The following is a 23,923-nucleotide window of genomic DNA, read 5'->3' as shown; positions in this document are numbered from 1 at the left end:
CGCAATATATCTAACTCCGTGATATAATAACACATACAATTCAAAAACGATTACACTCTCATTATATCTAGGGTTTCTGAAACTACAAGGTAGTAGTTATGGAAAGCATGGCCCCTGGTTTCAACATCTAAAAAGCAGCCACCTCTTTCTACACGTGTTCTCCTTTTGTGATTTTTTCTTCATTTTTCTTAGTCAATGGTGCTGTTGCTGCTTCTTAACAAAACTGTTAAAAACAAAATGATAATCATTGAACATAACACTCTGACAATCAAGACACTTAAAACCTTCAATCATCTGTGGCAAAAAAGCACTGTGTAGAACTCTGATTAACAAAGTGGGCCAGGCGCGGTGGCTCACGCCTGTAATCCCAACACTTTGGGAGGCCGAGGCAGGCAGATCAATTGAGGTCAGGAGTTCAAGACCAGCCTGGTCAACATGGCAAAACTCCATCTCTACTAAAAATACAAAAATAAGCTGGGTATGGTGGCGCGCACCTGTAATCTCAGCTACTCAGGGGGCTGAGGCAGGAGAATCGCTTGAACCCCGAAGGCAGATGTTGCAGTGAGCCAAGATCATGCCACTGCACTCCAGCCTGGGCGACAGAGTGAGACTCTGTCTCTAAAACATAAAAAAATCAAAAACCTTAAAAAAACGAAGTGGTCATCAGTTTCCTGGCTTGAGGACTTCCACAACTTTCCTGATCAGGTCATCACGGGAGGTCTGATTTAAGTTTGTTTCAAAGCTGATGTATGAAAATTCTGGTTCTGGAGTGATGTGAATAGTTCCATAAGTGCCATCCAATTTTGTTCCTTTCATCGACTACCCACAAGGATTGAACAGCGTGGCATCAATGACAGAACCTGGTGTCAGGGCACCAATTCCAGTCCACTTGACATCCTCTGCAGTGACACAGTCTTTCATGGAGAAAGAATCTTTCCTTAACTGCTAGGTCAAACTCTCTCATCAGCATTTCCAGGGTTTGATCTGGCTTACTAGCCCACTCTCTGGGAAATCTGGAATATGTAAGTACCAACAGTCAGCATTCATATGTCTCATACAATACACTGCTCCATTTGGAAAAATTCCTTTAAGAAACTCAATTTCTTTCTGAAAGTCCCGGGTACCTTTAGTGAGAAGGCTTCACGAAATCCTTAGGAAAATAAAAGAAGCTTTGAATTGAGTCAAATCCATTGTAATCCCTAGCAAGCTTCAAAAGGAGAACCAGTGCTTTCGGCAAGAGGGTGGTATCACATGTCTTCAAAATGAAATGTCTCGACCGGGCACGGTGGCTCAGGCCTGTAATGTCAGCATTTTGAGAGGTCGAGGTGGCAGGAACACTTGAGTCCAGGCGTTCGAGGCTGCAGTGAGCTATGATTGGGCCACTGCACTCCAGCCTGGGTGACAGAGCAAGACTTTCTTCCTAAAAGAAACAAACAAAAAGGTATGCCCCCATTCAGATCTCAGAGTGGTATGAAACGCCCCAGATCCTTGGTTTGCATTGAGTTGTTTCCAGGAGAACCAGACCTCTAGCGGCTTCTCGGTCCGTTAGGAAAAACGTGCAGCTCCCAGTGAACAAAACAACAGCCACAGAAAATCAACTAAATTAAACCTCCTCTCCTGCCATTGCTGCCACTGCTGCAGATGGTTTCAGCTGTGTTACTACAGTTCCGATTGCTTTTTGTTTTGCTATAGTTTTATGTTAATTTTTTTTTTAAATAAAAGGACTCATGAACTTTTCCCAGCTTTTTGTGAGCCAGAGTTGAATGTGAGTCTCTCCGAAATAGAGGCAGATACAGTTTAGTCTCTGGTAATCCGCTGCTTTCCCATTAGAGAGAGTAGAATAAGCACCAGGTAATGTTTCTGGCCATTTTATGTGAGCCCATCTGAGCCATGTTTAAGCATCCAGTTTAGTAGTGTTAAGGGTATTCACATTGCTGTGAAACTGATCTCCAGAACATTTTTATCTTGCAAAACTGATACTTTATACCTATTGAACAATTCCCCATTTCTCTCTCCTCCCAGCCCCTGTCAACCACCATTGTATTTTCTGTTTCTGTGAATTTGACTACCTTAAATACTTAATATAAATGGGAGTATACGTTATTTGTGTTTTTGTAACTAGCGTATTTCACTTATCATATGTCTTCAAGATTTATCCATAATGTAGCATGTGACAAAATTTCCTTCTTTTTTAAGGCTGAATAATATTCCACTGTAGGTGTAGAACATCTCTTGTTTATTCCTTCATCTGGCAATGGACATTTGGGTTGTTCCCAACTTGGCTATTGTGAATAATGATGCACTGAACATGGGTGTGCAAATATTTCTTCAATATTCTGCTTTCAATTCTTTTGGATATTTGCCCAGAAATTGAAATGCCAAATCATATAGTAGTTCTATTTTTAATTTTCTGAGGAATCTCCATAGAGTTTTAAATGGCAGCTGCACCATCTATTTTCCCAACAACAGTGCAGAAAGATTCTAATTTCCCCATATTCTCACCAACACTGGTTATTTTCTATGTGTGTGTTTTTTATTATGGTAGTCATCCTGATGGATGTGAAGCAATATCTCATTGTGGTTTTAATTTGCATTCTCTAATGATTGGTGATATTGAACATCTTTTTATATGTTTGTTGTCTATTTGTGTATCTTCTTTGGAGAAATGTCTATTCAAATCCTTTGCTCATTTGGATTTTTTGTTGTTGAGTTGTAAAGAGTTCTTTACAGATTCTGAATATTAAACCCTTATCCACTATGTAATCTGCAAATATTTTCTCCATTCCTTAGGTTGCCTTTCCACTCTACTGATTGTTTCCTTTGATACACAGAAACATTTCTTGGGTATGACACCAAAAGCACAGGCAACAAAAGTAAAGATAAACAAATAGGACTAGAGGTGACTTAAAAAAAAATCTGTCCAGTCGTCAACCTATGCACACTATCTGTTTCTCTATTGATCTACTCCCCCACCCTACCTCACACAAACAATCCATTGGTTACCATGGTTCTGACAACCTCTAGTCTCTAAACTACAGCTAGCTGATTTACAACCCCCTTTCTTCATTGCTATCATCTGAGAAATTGGGGCTCTCCAGGGCCAGCTTTGGAGACAGTTCCTAAATAGGAACATTTTTACACTGTTGGTGGGACTGTAAACTAGTTCAACCATTGTGGAAGACAGTGTGGTGATTCCTCAGGGATCTAGAACTAGAAATACCATTCAACCCAGCCATCCCATTACTGAGTATATACCCAAAGGATTATGAATCATGCTGCTATAAAGACACATGCACATGTATGTTTATTGTGGCACTATTCACAATAGCAAAGACTTGGAACCAACCCAAATGTCCATCAATGAGGGACTGGATTAAGAAAATGTGGCACATATACACCATAGAATACTATGCAGCCATAAAAAAGGATGAGTTCATGTCCTTTGTAGGGACATGGATGAAGCTGGAAACCATCATTCATTCAGCAAACTACCGCAAGGACAAAAAAACCAAACACTGCATGTTCTCACTTATAGGTGGGAATTGAACAATGAGAACACTTGGATACAGGAAAGGGAACATCACACACCAGGGCCTGTTGTGGGGTGAAGGGAGGGGAGAGGGATAGCATTAGGAGAAATACCTAATGTAAATGACGAGTTAATGGGTGCAGCACACCAACATGGCACATGTATACATATGTAACAAAGCTGCACGTTGCGCACATGTATCCTAGAACTTAAAGTATAATAAAAAAATTTTAAAAAATAAAAATAAAAATAAAAAAATGCAAAGAGAGAGAAAAAAAGAAGTTGCCTGGTTTGAGTTATCCTTTGCCTAATTTCTTGTGTCCGTTCCACACAACCAGAGTCATTTTTCTCCCTTCCAGTGGCACAAAACTGCTTACAGCTGCCTGAAACTCAACAATTAATGTGTGTCACCCTGCTTTGAGTACAACAGTCTTTCTTATTTTACTACTATTAGGAGACACATTCATTTAATATTAAAATTTATGATACACTTAGAAAAACAGCACAGTACACTTTTGGATCTTTTTAACTTTTTCTGTTAGAATATTGGCTGCAGCAGATTTTCGTTAGCATTTAAATTAGTCTTTAAAAAATTCTATTCTAAAATGAATTATCTCTCTTATGATATTTACCTAAATTTATCAAACATACCAAAATATGTAACTTCAGCAACAAATGTTGTGTTCCAGTCCCATTCCTCACATTTGTAGGGCCTAAGAATACAAACAGAAGTTCACATACCATATGGCTAAGTATTTAAAAGTATAAATCAAGTTAACAAACTATTACATAAAATATGTACAATTGATTTGCATTATTCTCAAATTCTGTATTTGCTAACTTGCCTACTAGCTAAAATTCATTTGGAGTCCCAAAATCAGCTCTTGAGTCACTGTTGCGGACATTCACAGACTGTAAAAGAAGGCAAAAATTTCGAGTTGCCAATGCGTATGTTCCCAGCTGAAATGAACAAGGCGAAGCTCTGCCTCCTCCTTTCAGCTCTCATCTGGTAAATGGGTGTCCTTTTTATGGTCTATTTAGTGTCACATGTTTCAAGTTTTAGTGCTTTTTGTTGGTAGTTTTGCTGTTTAGAATGGCCCCAAGTGTCGTGCTGAAGTGCCAGACAGCAGGATACCGGTCCACCGCCCATTAGGAACTGGGCCTCACAGCAGGCAGTGAGTGGCCAGTGAGTCAGTGAAGCTTCATCTGTACTTACAGTCACTCCCCATCGTTCACATTACCACCTGAACTCTGCTTCCTGTCAGATCAGCGGTGGCATTAGAGTCTCATAGGAGCACAAACCCTATGGTGAACTACACATGCGAGGGATGTAGGTGGTGTGCTCCTTATGAGAATCTAATACCTGATGATCTGTCACTGTCTCCCATCACTGCCAGATGGGACTGTCTAGTTGCAGGAAAACAAGCTCATGGCTCCTACTGATTCTACGTTATGATGAGTTATATAATTATTTCATTATCTATTTCATTGTAATTACAATAGAAATAAATTGCACAATAAATATAATGTGCTTGAATCATCCTGAAACCATTCCCCACCCCCAGGTCTGTGAAAAAAATTGTCTTCCATTAAACCAGTCCCTGGTGCCAAAAAGGTAGGGGATTGCTGCCATACAGTGCCCCTAACTGCAGGGAGGCAGTGATGAGCTGTATGGAGAGCATACAATGGGCATTGCTCAGACATGAGTGACAGTGCTGTTAGCCCTGAGTTCGACATTAATGAAATCAACAATATATGTTAAATAAGATGTCTTTGAACAGGAACAGTTTATGTACTCATCAGTTGATAAAAATGCTGTGACCAGGAACCTAACTATGCATTTCCCCAGGGCAATTGTTCAGTATTTGATAATTCAGTGTTTTCTGTGACTTAATAGGATGCAACTACCACAAATAACAAGAATCAACTGTACCGGCCTCCTACCATAAGAAATACACATTCATAAAGACACAATAAAACAAGATGTGCAAAGCTATGGTTTTTAGATGACTAAAAATTATCTTCTAAAATATCAAAAGAAATATCAAAGAAAATAGACTTTAATTATTATCATGGATGTCTTGGTGTCCTGTGAACAGGTTGGCCATGTTTAGATGAACTATAAAGATACACACAGTTCTTGAGGTATTGTGTATATACTCCATATTTTTTTTTCTTGCCTTCATTTCGGCAAAGACACCAATAATGTTGTTATAATAAAGATTTCCATATAGTTTGTTCTATGGTTAAGAATAAATCAAAGAATTAAAAATGTAATTGTATGCAATATATACAAAATATAAATATATTTTTATCTAAGAGCAAATTTAAATAAATACTAAAATTGAAAAATTAAATTTTTTTAATGTTATCTTTCTTCCAAAATAGTTAGTTTTCTATTAAAACTAAGAGAAAAAATAGAAATTGTGCTACATGAAATCAAAATGTATAATAAAAGTTGTTTACATAGAAATTATGATTAATAAATATTAACTTTTAAAATAAAACTTATTTAAATGAATTAACATTTTAAACTTATTAAGTGTTTTAATAAAACCATTCACAGTTCTAGCTTTCAATATCTATCTAGTTGCCAACATTGAGCATTGGTATCACTCAAGCAACCTCTAGATCTATATATAAATTTAAAATAATATGATTGTTTAACATAGCAAAATGTCTCTTAGTTACTATGCACAACTATTGAAAAGAACTTGCTAATTCCCAAGTACCTGCAGAACCACAAACAGGAGGAGAAGCAGGAAATGAATGCTGGGCAACACTGAGAAACAGTGTTTTGTTGTACAAGAATAGAAGGATTGGGCCGGGTGCGGTGGCTCATGCCTGTAATCTCAGCACTTTGGGAGGCCAAGGTGGGTGGATCATTTGAGGTCAGGAGTTCAAGACCAGCCTGGCCAACATAGTGAAACCCTGTCTCTACTAAAAATACAAAAATTAGCTGGGCTTGTTGGTGGGCGCCTGTAATCCCAGCCACTCAGGAGGCTGAGGCGGGAGAACTGCTTGAACCTGGGAGGCGGAGGTTTCACTGAGCCGAGATCGGGCCACTGCACTCCAGTCTAGGTGACAGAGTGAGACCCTGTGTCAAAAAAATCAATCAATCAATTAATGAAAAAGAATAGAAGGATTTGGCAAATTAATGAACTTACCTTTTCTGTCTCCCAAATGATCTCACCACTTAAATTTTCCCTATACTCTGGAGTAGTGCTTTTGTCTGTGCTGACGGCAGGGATGCAACCCCAAAATTCCCATAGCATTCAGATGCAGTCATTTACTGTTTCAAGGACGTTAGACAAAGATGTTGAAAAGCATATCCCTGGGCCATGAACAATGTTAGCCATTAAAAGGGATATTTGAGGTTGAGCTGTGGCAGATCTGGGCCCTGAATCTGAGCCCAGTGTCTAAGAAGGTGCTGAGTACTCCTAATAAAGGTAAGAGGGGCTGCATTGAGAAGGAAAGTCGCTGCAAGCATTCCCGATCTCACTGGATCATGGTGCGCATTAGGCCATTGGCTGGACACAGCCACATGGACGTCTGGTGACCGTGGCACAGTGCACTGCATCTGAAGTACCCGCCTGGGTTGGCTACAGCTCTGATATGAATTAAACCCTTTCTCCTGGTTGAAGCTGAGTTTCCTGCTATCAGCATAGCAGAAGACACTTGCAGCCTTAAGTACAAAATGAGGTAATATTGTGGAATGTTTAATGGTGTCCATGTGATGCCTGGAGGGCATCTAACTATGGATTCCTGTTCCGTTGACTGGCCAAGGTCTATTGCCTCTTCCAACCTTTTGAATTAATTAAAGAAACACTTTTATTTATTTTTTTTGGTAACTGACTTACTTACTCCTTCCACCTTAGACAACCAATTTCTCTTTGTTTTCTAAATGTAGCAACATATACTCTTTCCTAGGGCTCATCACATTAATGGCAGCAAGAACATCAACAATAAAGGCAAGCGTTTCTGGAATGCTTACTAACTGCCAGGCACTGTTCCAAGCACTTCAAATGTGTGCACGAATTTGTCCTCATAGCAAGCCCAATAGATGGGCACAATTTTACCAGAGAGGAAACTGAGGCACAGAGGAGTTGAAGGGAGCTGTCAGAGTAAAGTTACACAGGGAGTCTAACCCCAGTCTGTGTTCTTATGCAATTTGCTATATGATATTATGGGAAACAAAGAAATGGTACTTTTTATGTGCCATAGACATGCTTGGCTTATTTTACAGAAAAGATAGATTTTCCTGCAAATGGGTTGAAAATAATACATACAAGAGAAAGCACTGTTATGTGTTCACTCATTGCTTTTCCTTCTGGGAGATGATGCCGTTGTCGATACCATTAATACCTTCTACTTAGAACCCCTTATTGGCATTTTTTTTTGAGACAGAGTCTCGCTGTCGCCCAGGCCTGGAGTGCAGTGGCGCGATCTCAGCTCACTGCATGCTCCGCCTCTCAGGTTCATGCCATTCTCTTGCCTCAGCCTCCTGAGTAGCTGGGACTACAGGTGCCCACCACCATGCCCAGCTAATTTTTTTATTTTGTTTAGTAGAGATGAGGTTTCACCATGTTAGCCAGGATGGTCTCGATCTCCTGACCTCGCGATCCACCCGCCTTGGCCTCCCAAAGTGTTGGGAATACAGGCATGAGCCACAGCGCCCGGCCGGCATTTTTTTTAATAAAGGGCCTCAGGTGTTCATGTAGAAAAGTGAACAGAAGAAAGAACTTCATGCAATCCGTCACTGCTCAAAAATCTGCAAAGAACCTACAAACCTCAAGAATGTGTTTGCAATGCCCCAAAGTGTCACATTTCACTGGGCAGGAAACAGTTAAATAATTTCCCCCAAGGTCACCCCTAATGTCAGTAGAAGAGCTGGGCATGGAGCCCAGGTCTCTGGCTCCCCTCCCTGAATTTCAGGAAGCAAACTACTCTCTGACATTTAATCAGTGAGACATTCTGTTTGTGTTTAAGCATTCCCTTGCAATATTTGCAACCCAAACCTTGTAGCATGGAGTCAGTGTCTGAGAAACTGAACTGGGAAGAACATCTGACCCAAAGCCAAACTGCCAGTCCTAGATGTGGGAAGAATAAAGTCAAATCTAGCCATGTTCAGTAAATGATGCCATTAAAAAGTCGTCTCTGAAGACTTTCTCCTAATCCCCAATGTGAACACAGGTCAAATTACATTATGGTAGATGTGGTCATTATAATAAGATTCCTGATCCTCAGCCAATGGCCCTCCCCTTTTTTCCAGCATATTCCTTGCAACCAAATTCTAGGACATTCTCTGAGAATTTGCTACAGATGGATTTGATGTGTACCCTAAAAGGGTACTGTCACATCTAAAAGAGTGGAAGGCGTGCGATGGATGGCGACCGTCTATTAGCAGGAGGTTGAACTGCACAGTCTATTTTTCAGAACTCTGAGTGCTGAGCCAAGAATAAAGCAAGAGAACTGTCATGAAGGATTGGTGTTTTAGGCCTGAGGCTGCTGTGGTTTCATCTTGTCTACAATTATGGAAAGGCCTACATCTTGCCTGTTGCTGGGTGGAAGAACAGACTGAAAAACGTTTACACGCTTTACAAAGCAGCTACATTTCCCTCTTGTTTTTCAGCCCCCGCCCCCACCCTGGCTTCACCTTGGAGATGATCCTGTCAATTCAGTCCTGAAAAAGAACTTTCTTTCAGAACAGCTTCTTCCTGGTGCTCTCACTCCTTGACAGTGGCCAAGGGTCCTCTTTGCCTCCAGAGAATGGATCCATCTTCCCCTACCATGGAGACCATGAGAAGAAACATGGAGACACCAGGAGGCTTCAGTTAGTCTCATACTGGAGACTTCTTGTTGCATCTCTTTGTTTTCACATAGACTATCTGCCAGGTTCTGACTCTTTGTATCCCAGGAACATTTTCTGGAGTCTTCATCCCTGCCTGACTGGCCTTTGGGCCCCAGGATATGCCTTCCTGGGTCTATGGAAACTCACTAAGCCCTGAAAGACTGGTGGACTTTCTCATTCATCTGATTGAGAGTGAACGTATCTTGTGTATGTGAAGTCCCAGACTGGGCCACTCTTGGTATATGCTGTCCAATCTTAACACAGTATTAGTGAGCAGGAACCACCCATATTAGAACATAACTAGAGACCCCATCATGGGCTCAAAGATCCCCTGTCAATGGGTGACAGTCACTCTGTGCCAGACCGGTCTGCCTGACACCACAGAGCCCACCAATGTGTGATTCATTGTATGGAAGTCATGCTTCAGATTGTCCCTTCAAAGCTCCTTTGTAGTCCTTTAGAGATTGTTTCAGTGGCCTTCCCTGGAATGTTCTAGTTTGATTCTCTATGTCTTCTCTGTTGGATGTAAGGTCAGTCTGTAAGCTTCCGAAAGCATACGAGGTGTTTTTCACTTGAATTTTCTACTAACAACACAGCCCAGACAATTTGCTGCCCAAACATGATAGAATTAAATAATAGTTTAATGTTTCCTATTAGCCATATGATTCTCATCTACTAAAAAAGATACCTGTATTAGTCCGTTTTCACACTGCTGATAAAGACATACCCGAGACTGGGCAACTTACAAAAGAAAGAGGTTTAATTGGACTTACAGTTCCAGTGGCTGGGGAAGCCTCACAATCATGGCAGGAGGCAAGGAGGAGCAAGTCCCGTCTCACATGGATGGCAGCAGGCAAAGAGAGGGAACTTGTGCAGGCAAACTCCCGTTTTTAAAGCCATCAGATCTCATGAGACAAATTCACTATCATGAGAACAGCGCAGGAAAGACCCACCCCGCTAATTCAATCAGCCCCCACCAGGTCCCTCCCACAACATGTGGGAACTATGGGAGCTACAAGATGAGATTTGGGTAGGGACACAGAGCCAAACAATATCAATACCCAAATTGTTCATTCTGGGAATCTCTCCCTGGTGCCCTAGTGTGTGTCCTTCCCTCCCTTCCTTCCTTCCTTCCTTCCTTCCTTCCTTCCTCCCTCCCTCCCTCCCTTTCTTCCTTCCTTCCTTCCTTCCCTCCATCCCTCCCTCCCTCCCTCCTTCCTTCCTTCTATCCTCCCTTCCTTCCTTTTCACAAATTGAATGTCACCTATTAGTCAGGTACTGAGAGAAGAGTCATTTATAATACTAGGCAATGAATATTATAATAGAGCAAACATGTGGCTTAATTTGAAAGACCTCATACTTTTTAACTTAAAAAATTAAATGTTAATTTTATAAGAAAACATAATTACTTGTTTAAATCATGATAAATAATTTATCTTAGATAATTTACATTCTCTGTTATGTTTATTAATTATGTTCATGGGCTGATTGAATTAAAAGTTGCTATATTACAGGCCAACCTATTGCTCGATAAAAACTAAAAGTAATACATTCATCTACGTATGTGTATATCCTAATAATTTATACAATTTCATGTCTACAGACTATATTTATCTATTTATACATACATATGTCTTTACCCTAATATTTAGAAAGAAACCAAACCATCATTAAACCACACATATATAGAGATAATTATAAATAGGTAAATACATAATGTTCCTTTGAAGGTCATTACCATGGCCTGAGTAATCATTAAAATGATTTAGTTGATGCTATTTGTTAAATGCTCCTGATTCTGACAGCATATCCAAAGTGCACTCATCAGTAATCAGAAGTTCTGGATGACTTTGCCAAGGTTGTGTCATGGTACGTGGAAACATGGATGGTGGAATTTGAGTCTTAGTCTTCTGTGCTTGATCAATATGCTAGAAAAAGGGTATGTATATATTTATCTAAATAAGTATATATTATATATATTATATATGTATATATAATTTATTTATGTTTATACATATGTGTGGTTTTAGTGACTTTTCTTTTATTGTTGCTATTATTTGCTTTGTTTTAAATAAAGTTCATTCATGAGCTACGCAGTACGTCCAAGACTGACTCACCTAAATGATGCTGTAACTTTCAGCCAAAAGAGCAGTCGTTACATTTTCCGAATTCATTTTCTTGTTTTTCTTCAAAGTGTAGGTTTTTTTTGGAGGCCAGGGTAAATAATAGCAAATTGAAACTTTGTATTTATTTGTAACTTTGTATTTGCATTTATTCCTCATAAATACATTATTTTAAAAAATCTAAGCATCCAAAGAACATTGGAAATATTTCAACGTTATCATTTTAAATGTGGAATATATAAGAAAAGAAAATGTAATTATTATTTAAATCATCATATATAATTTATCTATTTATTATAGATAATTTATAATTTATCTACTATGAATTATACTTAAATCTTTAACAATTTTTAATAATCTAGCAATTGTAATACTTCATGATATCCAATTTTATATTTCAGAGAATAAATAGTATTAATCATCTGAAAATATTTAAGAAGAAAAGTTAAAAAAATTCAAAGAGAAATGTAGTACTTTCTGAATAAGGGGCTTGTGGAATGTTTCCTTTTTTCCTTTTTTCATGTTTTTTTTACTATTATCAAGGTAGTATGCTGTACACAGTCAAAGAGTAATATATTTTATAATGAAAAACATGTTTCCAACCCCATTCTTTCCCACACCCTCAGAGACAATTCATATTGCTAAATAACATATTTCCTCCATAATTTCTAGAAGTATCACTTTTAGACCATTCTCTCTTGACTTTCTATTACAGTAGATCAGGACCTGGCTCTCTTACATTACCATCACCTTCCTTCCACTCTTCTCATTTCCCAATAAAGATAAAACAAAATGTTTGTTTAATCAATATTCAGCAATGACAGTATCTTGATTCTATAAATACTGCTTATTTCTGAGCCAAGATTGTATTTTCTTACTCAGACAACTTTTGGGGATTTTTTTTCTAATGGTGGTAATAATCACCTTACATTTTTATTGCTTAGTTTTCTGTGTACCTAATTCTTCACCAGGGCTCCAACAGAGTCAACCATTTGTTTGTTCATTCAGCAAATATACTACTAACACCTCTATGTTGGGCACTGTTCTAGGTTCTACAGATTCATCAGCAGACGAAAGAAACAAAAACCCCTGCTCTTTGACAGTTTACATTCTAGTGGGGGAAAAGTCAACAATTAAAGTAAACATAATGACTTAGTAAGTATTATTGTTTTTAGAATATGAAATGTGCTCTGGGAAGATATCGCGCAGGTTGCAGATGGAGACCAGGGCAAATCAATGAATCCACGTCCATGCTCAGTAGGGGAGCGAAAACCAGGAGGGCTGAGCGAGGGGCTACAATTTTAAATGGGTTGGCAGCATGGGCCTCATTGAGATTGAAAGTGAGAAAAGAGTTAAAGAAAATTAAAAAGTGAGCCAGGTGAGTGTGAAGGGCCAAGGCAGGTGGATCGCATGAGGCCTGGAGTTTGAGACCAGCCTGGGACACATAGTCAGATTCCATCTTTACAAAAAAAAAAAAAAAAGAAAGAAAAAAATAATGGAGAGGATTGTCCCATATCAAGGGAATATCTATCTAGGGCAATGTGGGCCCTGAGGAAGGGGCATGCTAGGGTGTTCAAGAACCCGCAAAGGGGCAATGATTGCCAGGACAGAGTGAGGGAGAGTGTCTTGGGTCCATTTTGTCTGTCTTTATAAAGACTTTAATTTTTATCCTGAGAGGGGCTGAAAGGTTTTGTTTTAGCTTCAAACAAAAGTTGTTTCATCTGAAGACTGTGAAATCTGCCTTTTATCTTAACAGATTATAGCTACATCCAGTGGGTTTAATGGATAGATAATAACCAGTCTCTATTAAAAGTGGCCCAAACCCCCAAAGTGCCAGTGCATGCCATACATGAGATCAGTAGCTCCGATAGGAATAGCTGAATCATTCACCCATGCATGTTTTTCCATACTAAAGTTGGCATCCCAGTTATCTTCCCTAAATGCATGGCCTCCAATCTGATGTCAACATCACATAAATCATTTCTCTCCTCTCTTTCTGGAGGATGCAATCCCAAACATAAGCACAGTTATTTTCTTCTCAGCACTGACCCTGAACTTACTCTTCATAATGGAACTCATCAAAGACAAATCATACCCTTCAAGAAGCAACAGTGATGAAATGTGTTTCAGACTGCCCTTTAGAACAAAACAAAAGCTGCTTCTCTTAATGAGGTAAACCTTTCTCCAGCTCCCTTGCTTTAATTAGTGCTACTACATATATTAAAAGCTGTTTGTACAGGACATAGAGTCAGTGTCACATAAATAAAGAATCATGAGGAGACCAGCAGAAAGGTATAGAAGCAAAAAATTTGCCTTCTAGCTTTTCAACATTTTGGTTAATTCAACAAGGAATCTTTGCAGGGTATTGTCAGAAAAATGCCAAGACTCCATCAAATGCTACCTCTATCTCTGCCACTCCAGCTAACCCCTGCTATCCTGTGGCCACTCACTCATGATTTGTAGATCATTTACTCCAGCTTTCAGAAGATTAATATAGGTTGGTTTTGCAAAAGTAAGTATGTGACAAGGTGGGCTGCAACAAGAATCAGCAGTCCTGGTTCCAACCCTTGCTCTGCTAAGAAACAGAGCCCTCTTTCCACCTAGAAAGCAGAGTACGGTTGACCACCCTCCCTCCAAGCCCATAAAAGCACAATCCAATTACTTGCCCTGAATACTATGAGTTTCTGTGAATACACTCTCAGGAACAAGCTTAGGACTTCATGTTCTCAAAACAATTAGTCCCAGTGACTCCTGGGAAAGAGGTTATTTGTGAGGCGATTTGCAGCAAGGAAAGATTTGTTCAAAATCGGTAGTATGATAAAGCACACTAAATGCTACAACTCAAATAATCATATTACTTATTTCAAAGAGAAGGCATTTCAGTGGCACTATACGTTGTCCCTGGATAACCAGGAGCTTGCTTGTCTAGTACTCTGAGGTACTGACAGAATTCTTGATTATAGTTCAGTCAGAGATAACTTGTTCTTTCCCAAGGCCAAGACAGGATATATACACACGATTATTTCATCCAGCAAAACCTTGTGGAACCCTGTACTAACAAGCCTTCCTTTGCAGTTCCCACGTCGCCAGGTGTACTATGAGGACCTTTGCTGTTAGTACTCGCTCCCTAATGACTTCTAAAAAGTTGTAGCTTTAAGAGACTTTGTCTTTTAATTGAGGCACAATTATCTTCTAGTATTAGACCTAAAAAAAAAAAAAAACCTGACTGAATTGAAGTGAAGGTGGTCACATCTTAGGCTGATGACTGATTTTTAAAGGGAGATCAGAAATGCTGTATGCTTATGCCAATTCTGATTTGTTGGAGGCTCCATAATTTTAGCTGTTATTTGTTCTGGAATCCTTATTAAAGTTTTGATCCAAAACCAAAAAAAAAAAAAAAAAGGAAGGAAGGAGATGGGCGAGGGATGGAGGGAAGGAAGAAACAAAAGCAGAAAGGTGAGAAAGAAAGGAAAGAAAGAAAGAAAGAAAGAAAGATTGATTTAGAAACCAGAGCAGACCATTAATACGTAAGAGACTGTCTCCAGCGTTTCTCTGGGTATCTATCACAGGGTCAGTGGCAAGCAAGCTAGTCTTGGTCCCTGTCCAGAGCACTCATTCCTGTGAATCTTGGAAAATACCTTGTTATAACAATCTTATTGTATATCAGAAACCCCACTATGAAGGGTTAACTCAATGGTCCTTTTACAGAGGAAATTACTTGAGGGCAATTTGTAAATCCTATAATGTCTCAAAAAGGAGAGTACCCAGCAAAAGATTTTGTAGTCCCTGTGTTTTAGAAATAATGTGATTCTCAAAGGTAACCCATAATAGAAACCACCAAACAAGAATTGTCCAGCTCCCCAGGGTGATGGGGCAGAACCATTTAATTCAGAAATCCCACTCCACAGTTCAGCAGAAAAACACAGACACAGGTCCTAAGAAATAAACGAAGGACGTGAGGAAATGCTCTGGTTCTCTTTTGTCTACCCTAAAAGGCTCAGATATTTGGGGGTTTTAGCACAGCCTAGTTTCATAAATAGCAGGCTAGGAAGGTTAGCTCAACCATTGAAGACTACCTACCATGTCTCTCTCTGATTACCGTGAATTTGATGTTAAATGTTTCATGGGATTACCAACTGAAAAACTCTTGACTTCAGAATCACCCAAAGCTTTCACTTCCCATCTCGAGTCCCAAAATGCGTCATGAACTCAACCCTGAACCCAGGTGGCAGCCTGCATCAGAGAATTTTGAGGACGTTTCTCTCTAAACACAGGCAGATTAGAAAGCAGAGCACCTGCAAATAGGTTAATGAGCCTCGGCATTGCCGGAGTTGTCAAGACCAACTGTTGAGAATTCCCGTGGAGTTAAGCAGGATGTGAATCCGGCTCTGAGTAGATATCGTTACCTATGCTGTCTGACTTCCTGCTCACAGGTTTTGCAGCACACTTGGGCTTTTACCCTTCAGCTCAACCGTTTGGTGGCAGTTGGATTGGGGGTGGTTGAGAGTATTGTTTAAAATGCTTCTCTTCGTGGGCAGAGGCCTTGGTGTTTATTCTTGGAGCTGTCTTAGCCATAGAGTGCTTTTTGAAAAATTCATCACACTCGATTCATGTTTATGTACCAGGAAAGCAAGCAATCAGCTTATGTTCTCAGAAAAAGAACTGGAACTGGTCACTTACAGCGTGGCATTTTGGTGCTTAATAGTCATGAGACATAGAAAAGAAGAAAAACAGCAATAACATCCTGTGCTGTAAATGCAGAACCTCTTAGGTCCAAACCCTCAAATCCTTACTATCCTGATGACCTGCATGAAGAACATTTTTGGTGTATTTTAGTGTAATCTCTGATTGAAATGTATGATACAAACAGAAAGTGCATGTATTGTAAGTGCACCCTCCATACATCCTCATGAAGTGAACACACCCATGCAACCATAATGAAGACCAAAAATCAGGACACTATCAGCACCCAGAAACACCACTCATGCCTTTTCTAGTCTAGCCCCTCAGGAGTAACCACTATGCTGGCTTCCAACACCTGGGATTCTTTTTGTTTGTTTTGAACTCTACACAAATGGAATCACACAGTATATACTCTTTTGCATCTGGCTTTTTTCAAGTATGTAGAGATTGTACAAATATGTCCGTATTAGCAAGCCTTTTACATCATTGTCCTGTTGAAATGGAAATCATTCATCTGCAACAGTTTGCTAGTGCAACAGTTTGCTAGTGCAACAGTTTGCTCTCTTCACAATGAGTAAAGACATTCACACTGGAAATAAATGTATACATGGCTGCATTATATGCTTCAGCCTGCCAATAAGCACGTCTGGTTTTTAACAGGGGGAAAGGAACTTTCACAGTGCCTTTTCCAAAGGAGTAAGATAACATGAGCTTTGCTATGCAGCCACAACAAAAAGCTGAACAGCAGGAGGATGAGTTGGGAAATTTTACTGTCTGAGCTAAAGCATAAAGCTAGTGACATGCACAAGAAAGTCAGAATTAGTGGTTGAATGTTGATGTTTCAGAATGGAAAATTAGAGCTTGATGTATAATTGCAGGGAGAGCTGTTTCCTACCACTTTATTTTAGTGTATTCCCAGTAAACAGGCTACCCCAGGTGATATCTTACTTCCTGCAGTTTGTAGCTGGCTTAATCAGACAAGTGACTTTTTTAGCCTCTGGTCAAGGAAGGGACAAGCATATAATAAAATCATCTTTCATGCCTGAGCTGAATTAAAACAGTACAACTTTGTCACTAATGATAAAGTAAGGCAAAGGATTTAGAACAGTCAGAGTCATAACTGCAAGTTGCAAAATAATTAAATGTTATTGCGGTGTGCAAAAAATATTTAGGAGCCAGCTTTACAGCAAATGAATTATGGGATTTTCCAATCACATGGACATGAACAACATATACAACTGTAGATTTTTTTGACCATGCATCAAGCCTAACAACTGGGTTCCAAGTGAATCAAGCACTTGTTTGAAAGAAATGTAATCAAATATGGATTATTTCAACAACAGCCAAAGAGTTTCTTCCTGAGTTCCCTGCCGGCAAAAAGCAGGGGATTTATGCCACTCATTTCTGAGCAAACCACATTCCTTGAATGTGGCTGATCCCTCCCAGTCTAAACATTATTTTTTAATGTGAAACCCTGCAATTAAATCTTCCTCCCTGAAAAAAGGAAAGTTCACTGAGCAGAGAAACCAACTGCATCCCCCATTGAGAAGACTGCGATGGGAGGGAGGAGTGTTTTCTGTGGGAAGACCCACTGATGGGATGAAAACAGAAGTACATTTTGGGGGGAGGAGAAGAGGAAAATTCTTGTGCACATCTGGGGATTTCATGTATTCAAACATACACTCAAGGGTGTGTGTGTGTGTATGTGTGTGTGCATGCACTTGTCTCTGAGAAACAGAAAACACTGCTAATACTCAAAATGTTTTTTATGACAAGGATCAAACTTAAATAAGCTTTGCTATTGATCATATTCCTTTTACTCATGTTTCACCTTGCTAAGGAGAGGCTTTACTAAGGAAAGCAATGGATTTATTAGTGAAATAATGAAGTGATTCATTGGACTGAAAATGGTGTCTAATGTTTCACAAATAAGATTTTCCCTTCTTGAGAATCTTATTTCCCTCACATTAAGCCAGGGTGGCTGTCTCACAAAGGGTCACTTTGGAAGAGGTCCAGAAATGTGCTTTTCTCCTGTCCATTGCATTGATAATAGACAGGGGATGCTTGGGAACAAGGCCTGCCCACTAGAATATAGTAAGTCTCATAAAGATTATATATGTTTATGTCACCTCCCAAAAATATGCCCTCATTGTCTTCCTAATTTAGGAGGCCTAATTCCTCAAATTCGGGTAATTTAAGACAAACTATCTCCAGAATATCCCACAGTTGAAATATGTTCATTTTTCTCCAACTAGACATTTATTAGGCAACCAGGTATATACGGGGCCAGGTATAAGGGAAAGGAAGAGAATGCATCAATTGAGTCAGCCACAGTCTCACCTCTGGGAGGTCTTTTTAGCTGGGAAGTGACCTGATTTTGTATTTTAGAAAAATCACCATAGTGGCAACTTAGAGGCTACCTGGGGGTTAGGAGAGGTGAAACATCGAGAAGATTTGGAAAGCTATTGTAAGAGTCCAGGCATGTGAGGATGAAGGCCTGGTCTCAGGTAGTATATTAGTCTGATTTTATGCTGCTGATAATACATACCCGAGACTGGGCAGTTTACAAAAGAAAGAGGTTTAATTGGACTCACAGTTCCACATGGCTGGGGAGGCTTCACAATCATGACAGAAGGCAAGGAGGAGCAAGTCACATCTTACATGGATGGCGGCAGGCAAAGAGAGAGGTTGTGCAGGGAAACTCCCATTTTTAAAACCATCAGATCTCTTGAGACTTATTCACTATCATGAGAACAGCATGGGAGACCCACTCCCATGATTCAACCATCTCCTATTGGGTCACTGCCACAACACATGGGAATTACGGGAGCTACAAGATGAGATTTGGGTGGGGACACAGAGCCAAACCATATCAGGTAGTAATTACTGGAATAGGAGCTAAGGTAAGGATTTGTGACATACTATAGCCTATACTGTTCATTATGGTGGCTCCTAGCCACATGTGCCTACTTAAATTTTAAATTTAAATTTTAATTCATTAAAATTAAATAATATTAAACATATTAATAGCATAAAAATTCCATAGTCACACTAGTCATATTTTAAGGATTCAATAGCCACACTTAGCTAGTGGCAACCTCATTGGACTGTGCAAATATAGTATGTGTCTGCATTTGGAGAACATTCCATCTACAAAGGCTATGTAGAGTTTTGTTCTTTCAAAAATTTATGACTAACTGTGAAGGTTGATGCCATTAGAATTTGTAATATTAAAAAGGCATGAATTTGAACCATACTGTGGATTGATATGTGGGAGATAGTTAGTTGGCTACTGGTGAGCCACATTGTCCCTGCCCCCACCAGAATTTTCATATCAATGATACTCTGTGATGATCAAATCATCCTGCACAATGCATGTGTTTGTGTACATAGTGCTACAGATTATATAGTACGATGTATTATATATCTACAGGTCCATCTATTTAATATATCTATTCCTAAAACTAGGTCTAGATATATAAAGTACTTGGTGGTTGTGTCACCAGCTGACTGTGCCAGTTCAGATCCTCTGAAAAGTAGATGCCAAGATGAGATTAGATTTGCATGAGGTACAAATCTATGAAGAAGAAACGGAGGAGAGCAGCAGAGGAGGCAGGCAGAGCCTTCGGACCATGGAGCAGACATGACACCTGTGAAGGAGAGGAGGGGGATGGACATCCATAAAGTAGGAAGACTCTTGGAATGTTCCAAGAAAGTGTCAAGAAAATTCCATGAATAGTTTGCCAGGCTCATTTGGAGTCTTCTAGTCAAAATCACCAAGCAGAGGAGTTCTGAATATCTCAGAGATGGCCTGCATTCATTTCATGATTTGGCTGTGTGTCCCTACCCAAATCTCATCTCGAGTTATAATCCCCATAATCTCCACATGTCAAGGGAGAGACCTGATGGGAGGTCCTTGGGTCATGGGGGTTTCCCCCATGCTGCTCTTGTGATAGTGAGTGAGTTTTCACAAGATCTGATGGTTTTATAAGGCACTTTGCCCTGCTTTTGCTCATTCTCTCTCTCCTGCCACCATGTAAGACATGCCTGCGATCAAGTTGGCTTCATCCCTGGGATGCAAGGCTGGTTCAACATATGCAAATCAATAAACGTAATCCATCATGTAAACAGAAACAAAGACAAAAACCACATGATTATCTCAATAGATACAGAAAAGGCCTTCGACAAAACTCAGCAGCCCTTCATGCTAAAAACTCTCAATAAACTAGGTATTGATGGGATGTATCTCAAAATAATAAGAGCTATTTATGATAAACCCACAGCCAATATCATACCGAATGGGCAAAAACTGAAAGCATTCCCATTGAAAACTGGCACAAGACAGGGATGCCCTCTCTCACCACTCCTATTCAACACAGTGCTGGAAGTTCTGGCCAGGACAATCAGGCAAGAGAAAGAAACAAAGGGAATTCAAATAGGAAGAGAGGAAGTCAAATTGTCCCTGTTTGCAGATGACCTGATTGTATATTTAGAAAACCCCATTGTCTCAGCCCAAAATCTCCTTAAGCTGATTAGCAACTTCAGCAAAGTCTCAGGATACAAAATCAATGTGCAAAAATCACAAGCATTCCTATACACCAATAACAGCAGAGAGCCAAATCATGAGTGAACTCCCATTCACAATTGCTTTAAAGAGAATAAAATACCTAGGAATCCAACTTACAAGGGATGTAAAGGACCTCTTCAAGGAGAACTACAAACCACTGTTCAGTGAAATAAAAGAGGACACAAACAAATGGAAGAATATTCCATGCTCATGGATAGGAAGAATCAATACCGTGAAAATGGCCATGCTGCCCAAGGTAATTTATACATTCAATGCCATCCCCATCAAATACCAATGACTTTCTTCAAAGAATTGGAAAAAACTACTTTAAAGTTCATATGGAACCAAAAAAGAGCCCACATTGCCAAGATAATCCTAAGCCAAAAGAACAAAGCTGGAGGCATCACGCTACCTGACTTCAAACTATACTACAAGGCTACAGTAACCAAAACAGCATGGTACTGGTACCAAAACAGAGATATAGACCAATGGAACAGAACAGAGCCCTCAGAAATAATGCCACACATCTACGACCATCTGATCTTTGACAAACCTGACAAAAACAAGAAATGGGGAAAGGATTCCCTATTTAATAAATGGTGCTGGGAAAACTGACTAGCCATATGTAGAAAGCTGAAACTGGATCCCTTCCTTACACCTTATACAAAAATTAATTCAAGATGGATTAAACACTTAAATGTTAGACCTAAAACCATAAAAATCCTAGAAGAAAACCTAGGCAATACCATTAAGGACATAGGCATGGGCAAGGGCTTCATGACTAAAACACCAAAAGCAATGGCAACAAAAGCCAAAATAGCCAAATGGGATATAATTAAACTAAAGAGCTTCTGCACAGCAAAAGAGACTATCATCAGAGTGAACAGGCAACCTACAAAATGGGAGAAAATTTTTGCAATCTACCCATCTGATAAAGGGCTAATATCCAGAATCTACAAAGAACTTAAACAAATTTACAAGACAAAACCAAACAACCCCATCAAAAAGTGGGCAAAGGATATGAACAGACACTTCTCAAAAGAAGACATTTATGCAGCCAACAGACACATGAAAAATTGCTCATCATCACTGGCCATCAGAGAAATGCAAATCAAAACCACAATGAGATACCATCTCAAGTCAGTTAGAATGGAGATCATTAAAAAGTCAGGAAGTGACAGGTGCTGGAGAGAATGTGGAGAAATAGGAACACTTTTACACTGTTGGTGGGAGTGTAGACTAGTTCAACCATTGTGGAAGACAGTGTGGCAATTCCTCAAGGATCTAGAACTAGAAATACCATTTGACCCAGTGATCCCATTACTGGGTATATACCCAAAGGATTATAAATCATGCTGCTATAAAGACACATACACACGTATGTTTTTTGCGACACTATTCACAATAGCAAAGACTTGGAACCAACCCAAATGTCCATCAATAATAGACTGGATTAAGAAAATGCGGCACATAAACACCATGGAATACTACGCAGCCATAAAAAAGGATGAGCTCATGTCCTTTGCAGGGACAAGCATGAAGCTGGAAACCATCATTCTGAGCAAATTATCGCAAGGACAGAAAACCAAACACCGCATGTTCTCACTCATAGGTGGGAATTGAACAATGAGAACACTTGGACACAGGGTGGGGAACATCATACACCAGGGCCTGTCGTGGGGTGGGGGAAGGGAGGGGGATAGCATTAGGAGAAATACCTAATGTAAATGACGAGTTAATGGGTGCAGCACACCAACATGGCACATGTATACCTAAGTAACAAACTTGCACGTTGTGCACATGTACCCTAGAACTTACAGTATAATTAAAACAATAAATTTAAAAAACATAATTAAAAAAAAAAAGACATGCCTGCTTCCCCTTCTGCCACGATTAAGTTTCCTGAGGCTTCCCTAGCCATACAAAACTGTGAGTCAAGACTCTTTTCTTTATAAATTACCCGGTCTCTAGCGGTCCTTTACAGCAGTGTGAAAACAGACTAAAACAATTAGTATCCCCATTGTGCTGGGGGCAGCCTGTGGGAAGCACGGCCTTGGAGTGTATGTAGTGGTGAATCCAGAGGGTGACAGCTGGGGCCATCAAACACTATGCTTATCATGGGAAAGACCTGAACAGCACCTTTCAATGGCTTCCAAAACTAGTATATTTTGTATTGTTAGCACTTTATGTATATGTAATACACAATAATATATATTTATAATATTTTGTGTATATAATACATGATACTATAAAATAATTGAAATATACTTTATAATATGCTGCATTTATAATTCTTATGTACTCAAGAATTGGGGAATTCTTACGTGATAACCCAACACTTAGGAAAATCAATAATATTTTGTAATTAGGTGGTAGAATCAAAACAACTTAATGGGGACATCTCTACATACAGAAAGATGGAGTAGAAAATTTTTTTTCTATACCTTCCACTAAGAACAACTAAATTGCTCCCCGACCCCAGGCATTATATATGAAACAAACATGAGAAGTCTCTGAAAGGTGGAAAGAAGGCAGACTAGCTAGAAACCTCAGAACCTAAAAAATGACATGACAGAGGGTTCTCTACCTTTTTTTATTTTCCCCATATATCCCAAATCAGGTACTAAAAAAGCCAATAATCTTGTAATGTCCACAAACACAGACCAAACAAAGCCCAACAAAATCCCTCTCTGTTGAGCCAAAGGATCAGAAATGGAACAGTCTAGCAAAATGGAAAATTTTTAGAAAAGTAAACACTGCACTGTAGCCAAGCACCACAGTGGGGTAAAAAGACCCTATGGGCACATTCCCACTTCCACCAGCAAAGGCTAAGTTGAGAACCTAGACTTCCATCCTTATCAAACTGTAGAAAGGCTTCCCAATCTCTTTGCCAGGTTGAGTAGGAAGCCCAGACTTCCATTCCCAATGAGCAGTAATGAGTGTCCCACTTGAGGTGTCAGTGTAGACCATGTGGGAGCCTAGACTTCCACCCCAGTCAAGGGGGTGGAAGTCCAGGCACATCTCCTTCCTGATGAGGTAGTGTCCGAGAGGCCTTGTGAAGAGTTGAGAATTTCACTACTACCAGTAGTAACAAGCCAACCCTCCACCATGGTGTCAGTAGGGATCACATGGTGAGTGGTACTGAGGCACTCCTATGCCTCCCAGCCAGT

At 39.7% G+C, this 23,923-nt stretch overlaps 1 pseudogene; it reads right to left on the bottom strand.

Moving 5' to 3' along the window:
- Nucleotides 1-663: 663 nt before the first annotated feature.
- The window catches only part of LOC100601730, a 59,021-nt pseudogene continuing 35,761 nt past the window's right edge, over nt 664-23,923 (bottom strand).

The sequence above is a fragment of the Nomascus leucogenys genome, chromosome 8, assembly GCF_006542625.1.
Source record: "Nomascus leucogenys isolate Asia chromosome 8, Asia_NLE_v1, whole genome shotgun sequence".
Lineage (NCBI taxonomy): Eukaryota > Metazoa > Chordata > Mammalia > Primates > Hylobatidae > Nomascus > Nomascus leucogenys.
This window is presented reverse-complemented; position numbering and strand designations above follow the sequence as displayed.